Here is a 12110-nt window from a genome sequence, read left to right as displayed (position 1 = left end):
TTCTAACATCCCGCGGTAGCCGGCAGACGTGCTGAGCTCAAAGCATCGTCTATATGTGCATGTGTTAGTGTGTGTGTGTGTGTGTTTCTGTATTAGGCTACCTTTGGGGACAAATGTTAAGGTGAGGGTTAGAGTTAGAGTTGGGTAAGTAGTGGTTATGATTATTATTAAAGTAGTTCTCCAGGAAATGAATGAAAGTCTATGTAAAATCCCCAAATGTGACCTAAAATATGTGTGTGTGTGTGTGTGTGTGTGTGTGTGTGTGTGTGTGTGTGTGTGTGTGTGTGTGTGTGTGTGTGTGTGTGTGTGTGTGTGTGTGTGTGTGTAGGGGATCGTAATGTAATTACAGCAGCTCAGGATCTTCCTTCTCTGTTTTCAAAAAAACGTCTCAGAACAAGTGGCAGGGGATTCAAGCTGTGCAGAGTTTTTGCACTACAAGCGTCCGGGGATTACAAACTGAGAGGTGAAATCATTTCTCAGGAATGTTCTGCACGAGAAGCCTGTTTCTCATCAACAACAAAAAAATGATTGCACCAAAAGCTGAATATATAATATATAAGAATAAGTAGTATGAATTCTTTTGTCAAAAGCTTCAAGCTGAATCTCGTCAGGATTATTCTGCTGTTGTTGTTAGGGATAAAAGATATTTCTGCCAGAGCCTTCCCTTTATTTATAGACTTCCTCTCTCTTTGTGTCACCTCATGTATGTGGCTTTTGTTTTATGTCTAATAAAAACAACACGTGGAAGGAATAAAAGGTTGTGTATGATTGGTTTCCCCATTGAAAAGAAAAACGCAGCCTTGCAGGTGCTTATTTGCTCTCATAGGCTACAAGCGTGGGGTAAAACTCAGGCTTTTACCCGCTAGCCGCCACCTATCGATTAGCTACGCTCAGGTTGCTATGCCGATTCCCATTTGAAGCCGCGTTTGTGGGGTTTTAACACTCAATCAAAATCCGGTTAACCTTACAAATGTGGGGGGGGATCAAACGCCTGCGTGGCCTTGCTATGCACGCACAGCCGCTGCCAGCGAGTGAAGAGATTTGTAAAGGAGTCGGACGTGAAGGGTTGACTCACAAGATGTTTCTACACTGAATGTGACAGGCCAGGCTAAATTTATTGTTTCTTTGCTCGGAGCCCAGACGTTGTGATAAAATAAAGGGACAATAAAGGGGTTGGGACAATAAGGCTATGATACAGAGTGTTGGCAAACAGTCACACACTTAATCTACAGGGACATGAAGTGAGTGTGTGTGTGTGTGTGTGTGTGTGTGTGTGTGTGTGTGTGTGTGTGTGGGCGGCCCATAAATCATAAAGTAATTACACAGTGAGATTAGTCCTGATGTCCCTCCTCAGTCAGTCCTGTCCCATTACGCTGCATCACATTACAGACGGAGAGAGAGAACAGATAATCATCTTTTACTTAGAAAGAATTGGACGTGGGGGATGGGGGTGCGGGTGGGGGATGGGGGGGGGGCTGGGGGGTTGCCATTAACACCCACATTTTCTTTTCCTCAAAATGTTTTTGCGGGGGGGGGGGGGCAGCTCTGATTAGCATAACTTAATCACTAGTTGCAGGGCATGAATTTTGTATCTGTTTTCACTTGTGAAGGGGCCAAAATTGCAATGAAGTGAGTTATGCTAATGTGTCTCTACACCTACACACACACGGACAAATTGTGTGAACACCGTCTCACACACTCACACACAGACATACACTCACACACACCAAGATACATGCATGACACCTCTGCGTTCAAACAAGAAGCTATACATCCTTTCTTTAGTGTGTGTGTGTGTGTGTGTGTGTGTGTGTGCATGTGTGTGGATGTGTGTGAGTGTGTGTGTGTTCTCTAATCAATGTAACAACCCCCCCACCCCGAATTTATTTACAGCTCAGGCAGGGCGTCGCCATGGTAACAGACAGTAGAATCGGATTCTGCACCAAAGTCATGTGATAAGGTGGGAATAAATAAACACATAAACAGCTATGTGTGTATTAAAGAGGCGCAATCACACATTCACACACACACACACACATTGTCCCGCCTTATCTCGGCTGAGGCCGTTAATAACACAACCCACTCCACAAGAAAGGGAAGGTGAAGAGTGCTGCTCTTTTCTTCTCAGTGATACAAAAAGGAAAATGTGATAAATATCATCCAAGAATCCTTAGACGACCTTGTCCTCAGACACACATACACGTGCACACGTTTACCAGTGGAAATAGACAATATTAAATTCATCTTCCTTTTTTTCTTGGCCTTATAACTATGTTTATAATAGGTAGTATATTTACTCAAGTACTGTGCAGGAATTTCGAATTTAAGGTTAATGTATTTTTACTTAAGTACTTGTATTGTAGTGACTTAACAGAATTTGTTTTTTACAATTTCAACATAAAATGTACGACTCTGGATAAAACTACTGTTTATTATAGTATGCTTTAATATGCTGGTCATAATAATTCAATATGTTATATATTTGTTACTGTTGTTGTTATATATAATAATAATTATAATGATAACAATAATTATATAAATGTGTAAAAAATTGATTTCACCAAATCACCTCAAAATATAGTGCTGAGATTCACTAGGATAAATAGTTACTCTGATCAGGGTCCCAGCTCCTTGCTCTCTGCACAGCTGGCTCTGGCTCCGCCTCCACGTTGACCAGGTGCCAGCAGCCTCTTCCCTGAAACCAGGAAACAGGTGGTGAGGGGGGGGCAGATCCAGTTGGGAGTCAGGTTTGAAATTCCAGCGTCCTCTGCGTAGAAAGAAAGACAGAAAGAAAGAAAGAAAGAAAGAAAGAAAGAAAGAAAGAAAGAAAGAACAGGGAGGGTATAGAAAGAATATTTAATCACCAAAATAAATTGGCGGTTGTCTAATTACAGCAGCGCGTGCATGTTCAGAGGTCAGAGAAATAAACTGAGAGCTAATGGGAGAATATGGCTTCACTAATGATAAAAGTATTGGGGACAATGTGTCTATTGTGCTGTAAAGTGAATGCAAATTGGCCTCTAGGGCTCTGGACTCACTGATTAACTTTAACTAACTGCGCTCGCAGTCTCCTTTGAATTGGATGGAACAAAGGAGGGTGATGATGAGAGAGATGGAAGCGGTGAGGCTTGTTGGAGCTGATGGAAATGTTCACATTATCACCCTGTTACACTGCTGAACAGGCCCATCTTGTTTTCTGCCGGGCGGTAGTTCGTCCTGCTGGAACTAATGTGAGAGGAAGACTCCAGATATTTATGGATTGTTAGCAAATGCTGTTTGACGAGAAGGAAGGAATCTTACCGTGAAACATAATTGCTCCTCTGACAAAATGAATTTATTTATAGCGTAACCTGATAGCGACGTGATTTCCTAAATACACACACTCCCATTGAGTGTTCTTGATGCAGTGCAGCAGTGAGGAGAGGATAGAGAGAAGGCTTCCGTTTCAGGTGAATGTATATGAGAATCTATTAGTGTTGGTTTGTTTGTTTGTTTGTTTGTTTGATTGTGAACAAGATTACACAAAAACAACTGGAGGGATTTCCACGAAACTTGATGGAAGGATGTTATAGATGACAGGGAAGAAGTGATTCAATTTAGGTGCCGTTTCAGAATATGTTTTTTTCACCGCTTCTAACATAATAATACACAACATGGGTCAAAAGTGACCCGATGGATTTTTAATTTAATTGGATTTTTATAAATTCACCACAGTTCACTACAGTTCAACATCAGTTTTATCGGTTGTATGGTGTATGTAAAGTATTTAAATGAAACAAAGTGACAAATAAACATATCAAATATTAAATGTGTAATTCTTTGGTCAAAATCATTGCTTAAATAATAATTTTTAACAAAATCATTATTACAGTATGTTGTTTTTTTTTATCACACTTGCATACCTGGTTCATTTTTGACACATGTGTGTAAACTTGATGTAAATGTTAATCAAAGTTCAAAATTTGTAGTTATTACTTTTATGAGACTTATTATAGACTAAATTATTAATTATTTGGTTATCTTTCCCCTTCCTTTGAAGTGTGGTGCCCTGAGGTAACTTAAATCAATTAAAGTTATTATTCAATATTAATATTTTTAATATCATTGATTTTATGTTGATAACCAAGTTTATTGAATGCCAAAAGGCAAACCATATTATGGTATCACATTTAATGCATTATTGCACAACAGGTCCAAACAAAAACAAAACCTACAATTTTATACCAAACTGAATATTCTTACGGTGAAGTGATTTACGGTATAATCCAGTGAAACCAGTCACTGTAAAACTAATCTTTCACATGATTAGGACACAATAAGCACATGTGTAATTTGTCTGTTCCTCTCAACCCATTAGACAGAGTCAAATTAATACAGAGGCAAACACAGACTGTTTAATAATAATGAACCTTATAGATCAGTTCAAATAGAACTTCACCGTTGCCGTACTTTAAAGAAAAAATAATGCTGCTGTTGTGTACTGATGACACGAGCGTCAAGGCTACAAGAACATTGAATCATAAATATGCTGTGCTAGTTGCTGCATATGGACGTAAAAATTTACTTTTAATTTGCTTCTGAAATAGACAGCAATTCGAGATGTTTCCCTATTTTGATTTGATTTGAGGTAAGAGTAAATATGCAGTTCATGTTTTTTTTTAAATGATTCGAAAATGATTTTGTTTCAAATTAGACAAAAACACCATCATTGTTAGAAATGCACAAATATGTCTCAAAATTAATGAAGACCCATGTCGTTGTCCTCGTTCTTCTCCTGGTGTCATTGCTCAACTCCAAGTTTTCACTGACTGGCTCTAATGAACACGTGGCTCCTCATCTGGTCTCATCCGTCAAACACTTCCATAATACATTTTTTTACATTTTACATTACATTTCATTTAGCTGACGCTTTTATCCAAAGCGAGTTACAATAAGTGCATTCAAATACACACCATACCATTATGGCAACATACACACCAAGAACAACAATAGAGGTAATATATTCTGTTCATATTCAGGTTGATCATTTTATTAGTGTGGCAGTTTAATGACTGTAAAATGTTTTGTCTCTTTAAAGGTACAGCGATTTATGTGAAATGATCTATTTGTTGAAATCAAATATGAAGTAACCCAAGTGATTTTTTTCATTCTCACACCCTCTGGGCCGTCTGCAGGCCGAGAGATTTGGATGATTTGCAGAAGCAGCAAGTCGGCTTCCCGACAATCCAAATATTCTCCAGTGGTAGTTTTCAAAAAAGCAAATGTGATGTAATTTATCATGTGAAATTGCACTCACTTTGATTTGTGACTGTTAAAGAGAGAGCAGTCCACGATCATCCAAAGAGTCCACAGTAAAACCATAAGGGATCCAGCGGTCCATTTCTTGGACAAAAACGTACTCACAGTTTTTAGTTTGTCAACAAGTTGATCTTTTTCACTTTCTTACTTGCAAATGTCCTTTGGAGAATTAATCCCATCTTAATGATGTTAATGATGTTGTATTATTTATCTGCCATCTGATATGAAAAGGCGGGGTGCGGCTGAGGGGTCGAGTGGTCGTCCTCCAACCAGCAGGTCAGCAGTTCGATCCCCAGTCTCCCCAATCTGCCTGCTGAAGTGCCCTTGGGCCAGATACTGAACCTTTAAATGTCCTCGTAGATGTTGATGAAGTCGCTTTGGGTAAAAGATTCTGCCAAATGACAGGTAATAGTAATTAATGACATTTTATCAATTTTTGTCTTTGAAGATTTTCTTGTTTTTCTTGTTCTTTATGAAACTTTTTGTAAAAGCTGTTTTGAAAAGTGCTGTATGAATGAAGTTATTATTATTATTATGTGTTGGTCATTGATATTTTTTTCTGTTCAGAATGTTGAGCTCCCCTTGGTGGTCATGAAGCTGTATTACAGTAACTACACTAGTCTCCATGTAAGTTAGCTGAACTCTTCCTCTCTGTGGAGTTTCACAGTGTGTTTAAATGATAAAATAGAACAATTTCTATTTGGTCAGAAGTTACATTTTTAAGAAACCTCAGAGACACATGTGAGGATCCATCTCCCGTGACACATCAGAGAGATCAGAGTCTTTACAGCTTTGATTAGAATAAACACTTTGTAGCAGAACTGAAGGTCAATGATATGATGAATTATTGTCAATAATGGTCGAGTATCTGAGGAGAAATATTATATATCAAGCAGTCACAACAGTGATTGGATAATTATTAACCTGACGCACACGAATAAGAAAAGTTAATTCCCTTGTTACCAGCTGGTTACACATGAAATTCATGTTGTTCAAAACTGTGCAAATGTTGGTGTTGGAGTGTTAACATGCACAAAAAGAAATAATCACTCAAACCAGTTGTTCAACTTGGATTTATTTACTTATATATTTGTCAGAGATACTTGAATAAACTTCAAAACAATAATACGACTTCATCGTCAAGTTTTCCAAACATAAAAAGTTATAGAACACAAGCAAAGATAAAATCAGCTGTGAGTAAAACACAGGTTCAAACCAAGCAAACTGACATTTGTTCCACTGTTTGTTTTATCATGTAATTCAGACATGAAACACGTAAAGACACAGATATGATTTGGCCGACATCACACCAGTGAACTTCATTGTTGACATGGCTGTAATGTGAGCTCTCAGCTTTCTACTTTGACACAGAGCAACATTACTCCCACACAACACGCTGTCATGCTGTGACTGGAAGATGCATTTTGATTTGTAATTAACATAAATGCTAAATTATTAACGAATCATCGAGTTGATGAATGATCGTGAAGCTAAGAGGCAAAAACTGAAGGTGCAGGTGAATTTAGGACCTCATGATGATTGGTTCTTTCTCTCTGATTCGTCAGGCTCCTGTCACATGACCCCAACTAACAACAAATGCTTCCTGTTTACAGCAGCACATGCATGTGTACGTGCATGGTCAGGTGATCCGTGTTCACATGCATGTAAGTCTGGACGGGGATTAAAATGATATGAAGCCAAAACACTTGTAGACAGAGATGGTTTTGGTTAAAATGAAAGTTTGGAAGTCGCGGAAGTCGAGGTAAACCTTGAAGAAAAGACTAGAAGTCACTGGATGAACTCTGGAGGAATCTTTCTCCTCTGTCCACTTTAGCCATGAACTCTGCTTTTTCTCTCATGTCCATCAGATACTGGACTCGTTCCTTCCAGCTCGACTTGGCCTCAGCTTTCTCTCCTTCTATGAGCATGTCGATGTACTCTGGAGTGGACAGAGGGTTTGGCCTCAGTGCGAGCTCTTTAAGTCTGTTTAGACACTTGGCAGAGTCACCCATCATTTTCCCAACCTTAGCCTGGACATCTTCATACTCAGCCCTCAGTTTGTCAATCAGTGCCTTCACAGCCGTCGCAGTCTCGATGTCTATCAGGTTCTTTTCTTTTATCTCTTCTACCGTTTCCATGCCATGTGAGAATGCCAAGTTTGGCATTTCAAATGTACAACCAGTAATGGCATTGTAAAAAGACTGAGTGAATCCATGTTCGACCACATCCTTGTTTCTGCTGATCTCTGCCTCGAGATCTTTCAGTTGTGTGGCCGTCTCTTTTATCTCCTCCAGCTTGTTTAACCCAATTTGAACCTCCTTCTGCAAACTCTGAACTGAGATTTCGAGCTGCTTTCTTTTTCTGAGGACGTTCTTTGTCATCGTCAAGCTTTTGGTTTTCATTACATTCAAAGCAGAGAAAAACGTCTTCATGCTTTCTATTCCCGTGTCCCAAGACATCTCGAAGCATCCATCGTCATCTTCCCCACTCGTTCCCTCTGCTGCACATGATTTGTTTTGGGCAAACAACGATGAGTTATTGAACTTGAAGTGAACCGGCAGTCCTTCTGTTGTTTTCGGACACGGGACATCCGCAGCGTTGATCACCTCCAGAACTGGTGGACGTTTGCCATCTGCAAATGTCACCAGAATCTGGATGTTTTCTGCCACGTCATAGCTGAAGATGGAGAGCATTGAACCAAACATGCATTCCTGTGTTGGTGTGAGTCGTGCTGAAGAAGCCGGAGCTACGAAACACATAGCATCAATTTCACTGACACCCTCCTCAGCAGAGAAGAGTTTACGAAGCTGCTCTACGATCAACTTGTCTCTTACTATGTGTAACTGTCAGCAAAACCGGACAGTTTATGCAGACTGTTTTATTCTTTTATTTTAGGGTTGGGATATATATTGTTCTTATGTTCAACTACGGTTTGGGTTATTTTCAGTTTTATTTCGTCGTCTTTTACACGTAGCGACTCCCCTCGCATAATTACCTGCAGCAAAGGAGCGGACGGTTTTATTCGACACACCTGATCCCTCGTTTCCGCCCCAGTGCAATAAAATACCTGCCGTGAGCCCGGAACAGATAGGAGCGGAAACCAAACCGGACGCCAGCTTCGTGGAACTTCTCGGACCTAAGAACCATCCAAACACCAATAGCTTAACACCCCTCGCCAAGCGGAACGAGGTAAGGAAGCTGGTCCCATTCACTTTGCTGCGGGTAGTGCGGAAGGGAGTCGCTGTCACTCTAACGAGTCAGATGTGTCTCACGTGGCGATTTGTTTGTTCATTGTATTTTAATGTTCGTATTTGGTTTTAATGATTAAAATCTTTGTAACTTGCAACTGTCATTACAGTTTTACGGTGCTACTACGGCAAGCCAGATGCAAAAATAAAGAGCCGTGTACATCAGTCAAGAGACTCAGAAGTTTGTGTGGAGAAGCGGGGGGCCGTTACAGTAAAACTCGTGGCTACACCGAAACGTCTTCCTGACTCGTGTCGTCACCCGAAGACACAAAACTTACACATCGACCGTCAGGCAAGACCGGATTGCGCATCACAGCGCACGCACTATAGATGCTCTGAGAGACATGTGTATGGAAGTTGAATGAAGCTTTTCACATGTAAATACAAAAATGTTGTGGACTTTCCTGCTGTGTCAAAACTGATCACGAAATAATAATGATGATGATTATAACAACCAATGGTAAATATGTGTCATGTTGCAACATTATTTATTGTTTGTTTGAGGAGCGTAATCACTGTTTAAATTGCCTAGGATAGCTTGCTCAGCATATTTATAACGCATCCTCTTTTGTTTGTGCCTGTCAAGCCTTTTTTCCTTTGCTTATAATATTTATGTTGCATCCGTTTTGTACTGAAACTCTTGAGTATTCAACTGTTTGTAAATGTCTGGTCAAAGAAATAGCAGTTACTAAATTAAAGCGACTACTGGCAGAGGTTCGATTCAGGCACACTGCACATCACACCTAAAGATTAAGGTCCGAAAGTCAAATTAACAACGCAAGTAAAATAAAATGTCACTTAAAGCAGCAGCAACAAGTAAATCAGTTCCCATGCATCAAGACAGACCAGGCTCACGGCAAAAAATAATTCCTGAGAACATCCGAGAGCCGCATGAAAATACTTTTTATAAGGCCTATGAGTCCTGGAAATTGTCAGCAAGAGAAGTTCGGACTGAATTGAAAAACTACTGCTCTCCAGATGACCTCGACAAAATCCAACACAACATTACCACAAAACGTGACGCGGTGCATCATCACTATGAGCCACTCGTACGCAACCAAACCTCCACTTCAGATATCGTTGGTAAAATGGACACCTGCTCTGCTCTGACCGAAGAAATCCTTGCTCTTGTGAGTAATCGCAGAGACATCATCGATAGCAACTATAACGAACGAATTGAGAAGGAGAGAGTGAGAATAGTGCTGAGTAAGGAAGAGCATGGCTCCATCTTTGGACTTACCAATACTGAAACCGCATTTTCAGAAACATCACAGAACTCAGACCAATCAAATGCAATTTCCACAAGCTCTAGCAAACGACAAGATGCAGAAGCAGAACTCGCAGCCAAGCAAGCGGAGGTAAAGGCAACAAAAGACATTCTAGCTCAGCAATCCAAGCTCAGAATACTGGAAGATGAATGGAAACTTGAAGAGGCGGCCATGTTGACTGAATTGGAGCGGAAAAGGACAGAGAGACAATCAAAGCTAGAAGAGGAAAGAAGGAACCTGCAGCAGCTTAAGGCAGAGAAGGAAGTCCAGGTAGCAGCTGCTAGAGTAAGAGCATATAACAGTTTCGAAGATGTCCACCAAGATGGGATGAACCATGAATCAGTCGCTGCTCACCAGGAGACCAGATATGAAGCTCGGCTAAATTCAAATGAGTTACCATCTCAACCTCGACTAGCACCTTTGCGAGCAACAACATCTGAAGATACTGTCTCTCTGGCCCAAGCAATAGCAAGCGCACTAAGCATAAATCGCTTGCCTGTACCTGAGCCAGAAACATTTAATGGCGATCCTTTGAAGTTCACTGATTGGAAGATGTCTTTTACAACCCTTATCGATCAGAAACCTCTCTCACCAAGCGAGAAGATGTATTATCTAAAGATCTACCTCGTCGGAGAAGCCCGCAGAGCAGTGGAAGGGTTCTTCTATAGGAACTCTGAGGACGCATATACAGGCGCCTGGAAAGTACTACATGAGAGATACGGAAACCCTTTCCTTGTTCAAAAGGCCTTCAGAGACAAGCTCGCCAGATGGCCCAAAATCAGTTCGACTGATCCTTTAGCACTGAGAGATTTTACAGACTTTCTCCAAGGCTGCTCAGAGGCAATCCCACACGTTAAAGGTTTGACCATCTTGAACGATTGCGAAGAAAACCACAAGCTACTTCAAAAACTACCTGACTGGATTGTACGAAAGTGGGGCCGAATCGTCGACGATAACCTGTATAAATCGGGGGATTACCCCGATTTCAAAAGTTTCACAGTGTTCCTGAACAAAGAGGCCCGGATATCTTGCAACCCTATCACCTCCCCACATTGGATGAACTTTAAACCCACAGTCGAGAAGGAAGCCAGATCCCTCAATACAACTGCCCAATTAAAGTACACCACCCGAGATGCACCTGAAACGGCCGATTATAGGGGAAGACCCCCATGTGTGGTCTGCAAAGATGAAACGCATGGCATCGTCAGGTGCCCTTCTTTCTCTGCGAAATCTATGGAAGACAAAAAGGCATTCATCCACGAAAACCGCCTCTGTTTTGGTTGCCTAAGGAAGGGACACATCAATAAAGACTGTAGAGGGCGACATTCATGTAATGCCTGTGGTCGTAGGCATCCCACTTGCCTGCATGAGGAGTAGTTGAAAGGACCAGGGGACGCGACAAATAGTTTAAACCTGTGGCATATAGATAAATATCGCGTACATAACACTTCTTGATATTTTAATTGAAAGGGCCATTAGATATCTTTAGAAATCCTGTATAGCACAGTCGGGTGAAATGTTTATATCAGGATTTGGTGGGAGTGTAACTGTCAGCAAAACCGGCCAGTTTATGCAGACTGTTTTATTCTTTTATTTTAGGGTTGGGATATATATTGTTCTTATGTTCAACTACGGTTTGGGTTATTTTCAGTTTTATTTCGTCGTCTTTTACACGTAGCGACTCCCCTCGCATAATTACCTGCAGCAAAGGAGCGGACGGTTTTATTCGACACACCTGATCCCTCGTTTCCGCCCCAGTGCAATAAAATACCTGCCGTGAGCCCGGAACAGATAGGAGCGGAAACCAAACCGGACGCCAGCTTCGTGGAACTTCTCGGACCTAAGAACCATCCAAACACCAATAGCTTAACACCCCTCGCCAAGCGGAACGAGGTAAGGAAGCTGGTCCCATTCACTTTGCTGCGGGTAGTGCGGAAGGGAGTCGCTGTCACTCTAACGAGTCAGATGTGTCTCACGTGGCGATTTGTTTGTTCATTGTATTTTAATGTTCGTATTTGGTTTTAATGATTAAAATCTTTGTAACTTGCAACTGTCATTACAGTTTTACGGTGCTACTAGGGCAAGCCAGATGCAAAAATAAAGAGCCGTGTACATCAGTCAAGAGACTCAGAAGTTTGTGTGGAGAAGCGGGGGGCCGTTACACTATGTCTCCTATATCTTTTGGAATATCCACAATGGTCAGAGAGAAGGGGATTTTAAAGCCCTCCTGATGGTTCAGTTCGTACACAGTGACTTGAGGAGTCTGGCTTTCAGCTTCTGATCTTGGCTGATCCTT

The sequence above is a fragment of the Limanda limanda genome, chromosome 18, assembly GCF_963576545.1.
Source record: "Limanda limanda chromosome 18, fLimLim1.1, whole genome shotgun sequence".
Lineage (NCBI taxonomy): Eukaryota > Metazoa > Chordata > Actinopteri > Pleuronectiformes > Pleuronectidae > Limanda > Limanda limanda.
This window is presented reverse-complemented; position numbering follows the sequence as displayed.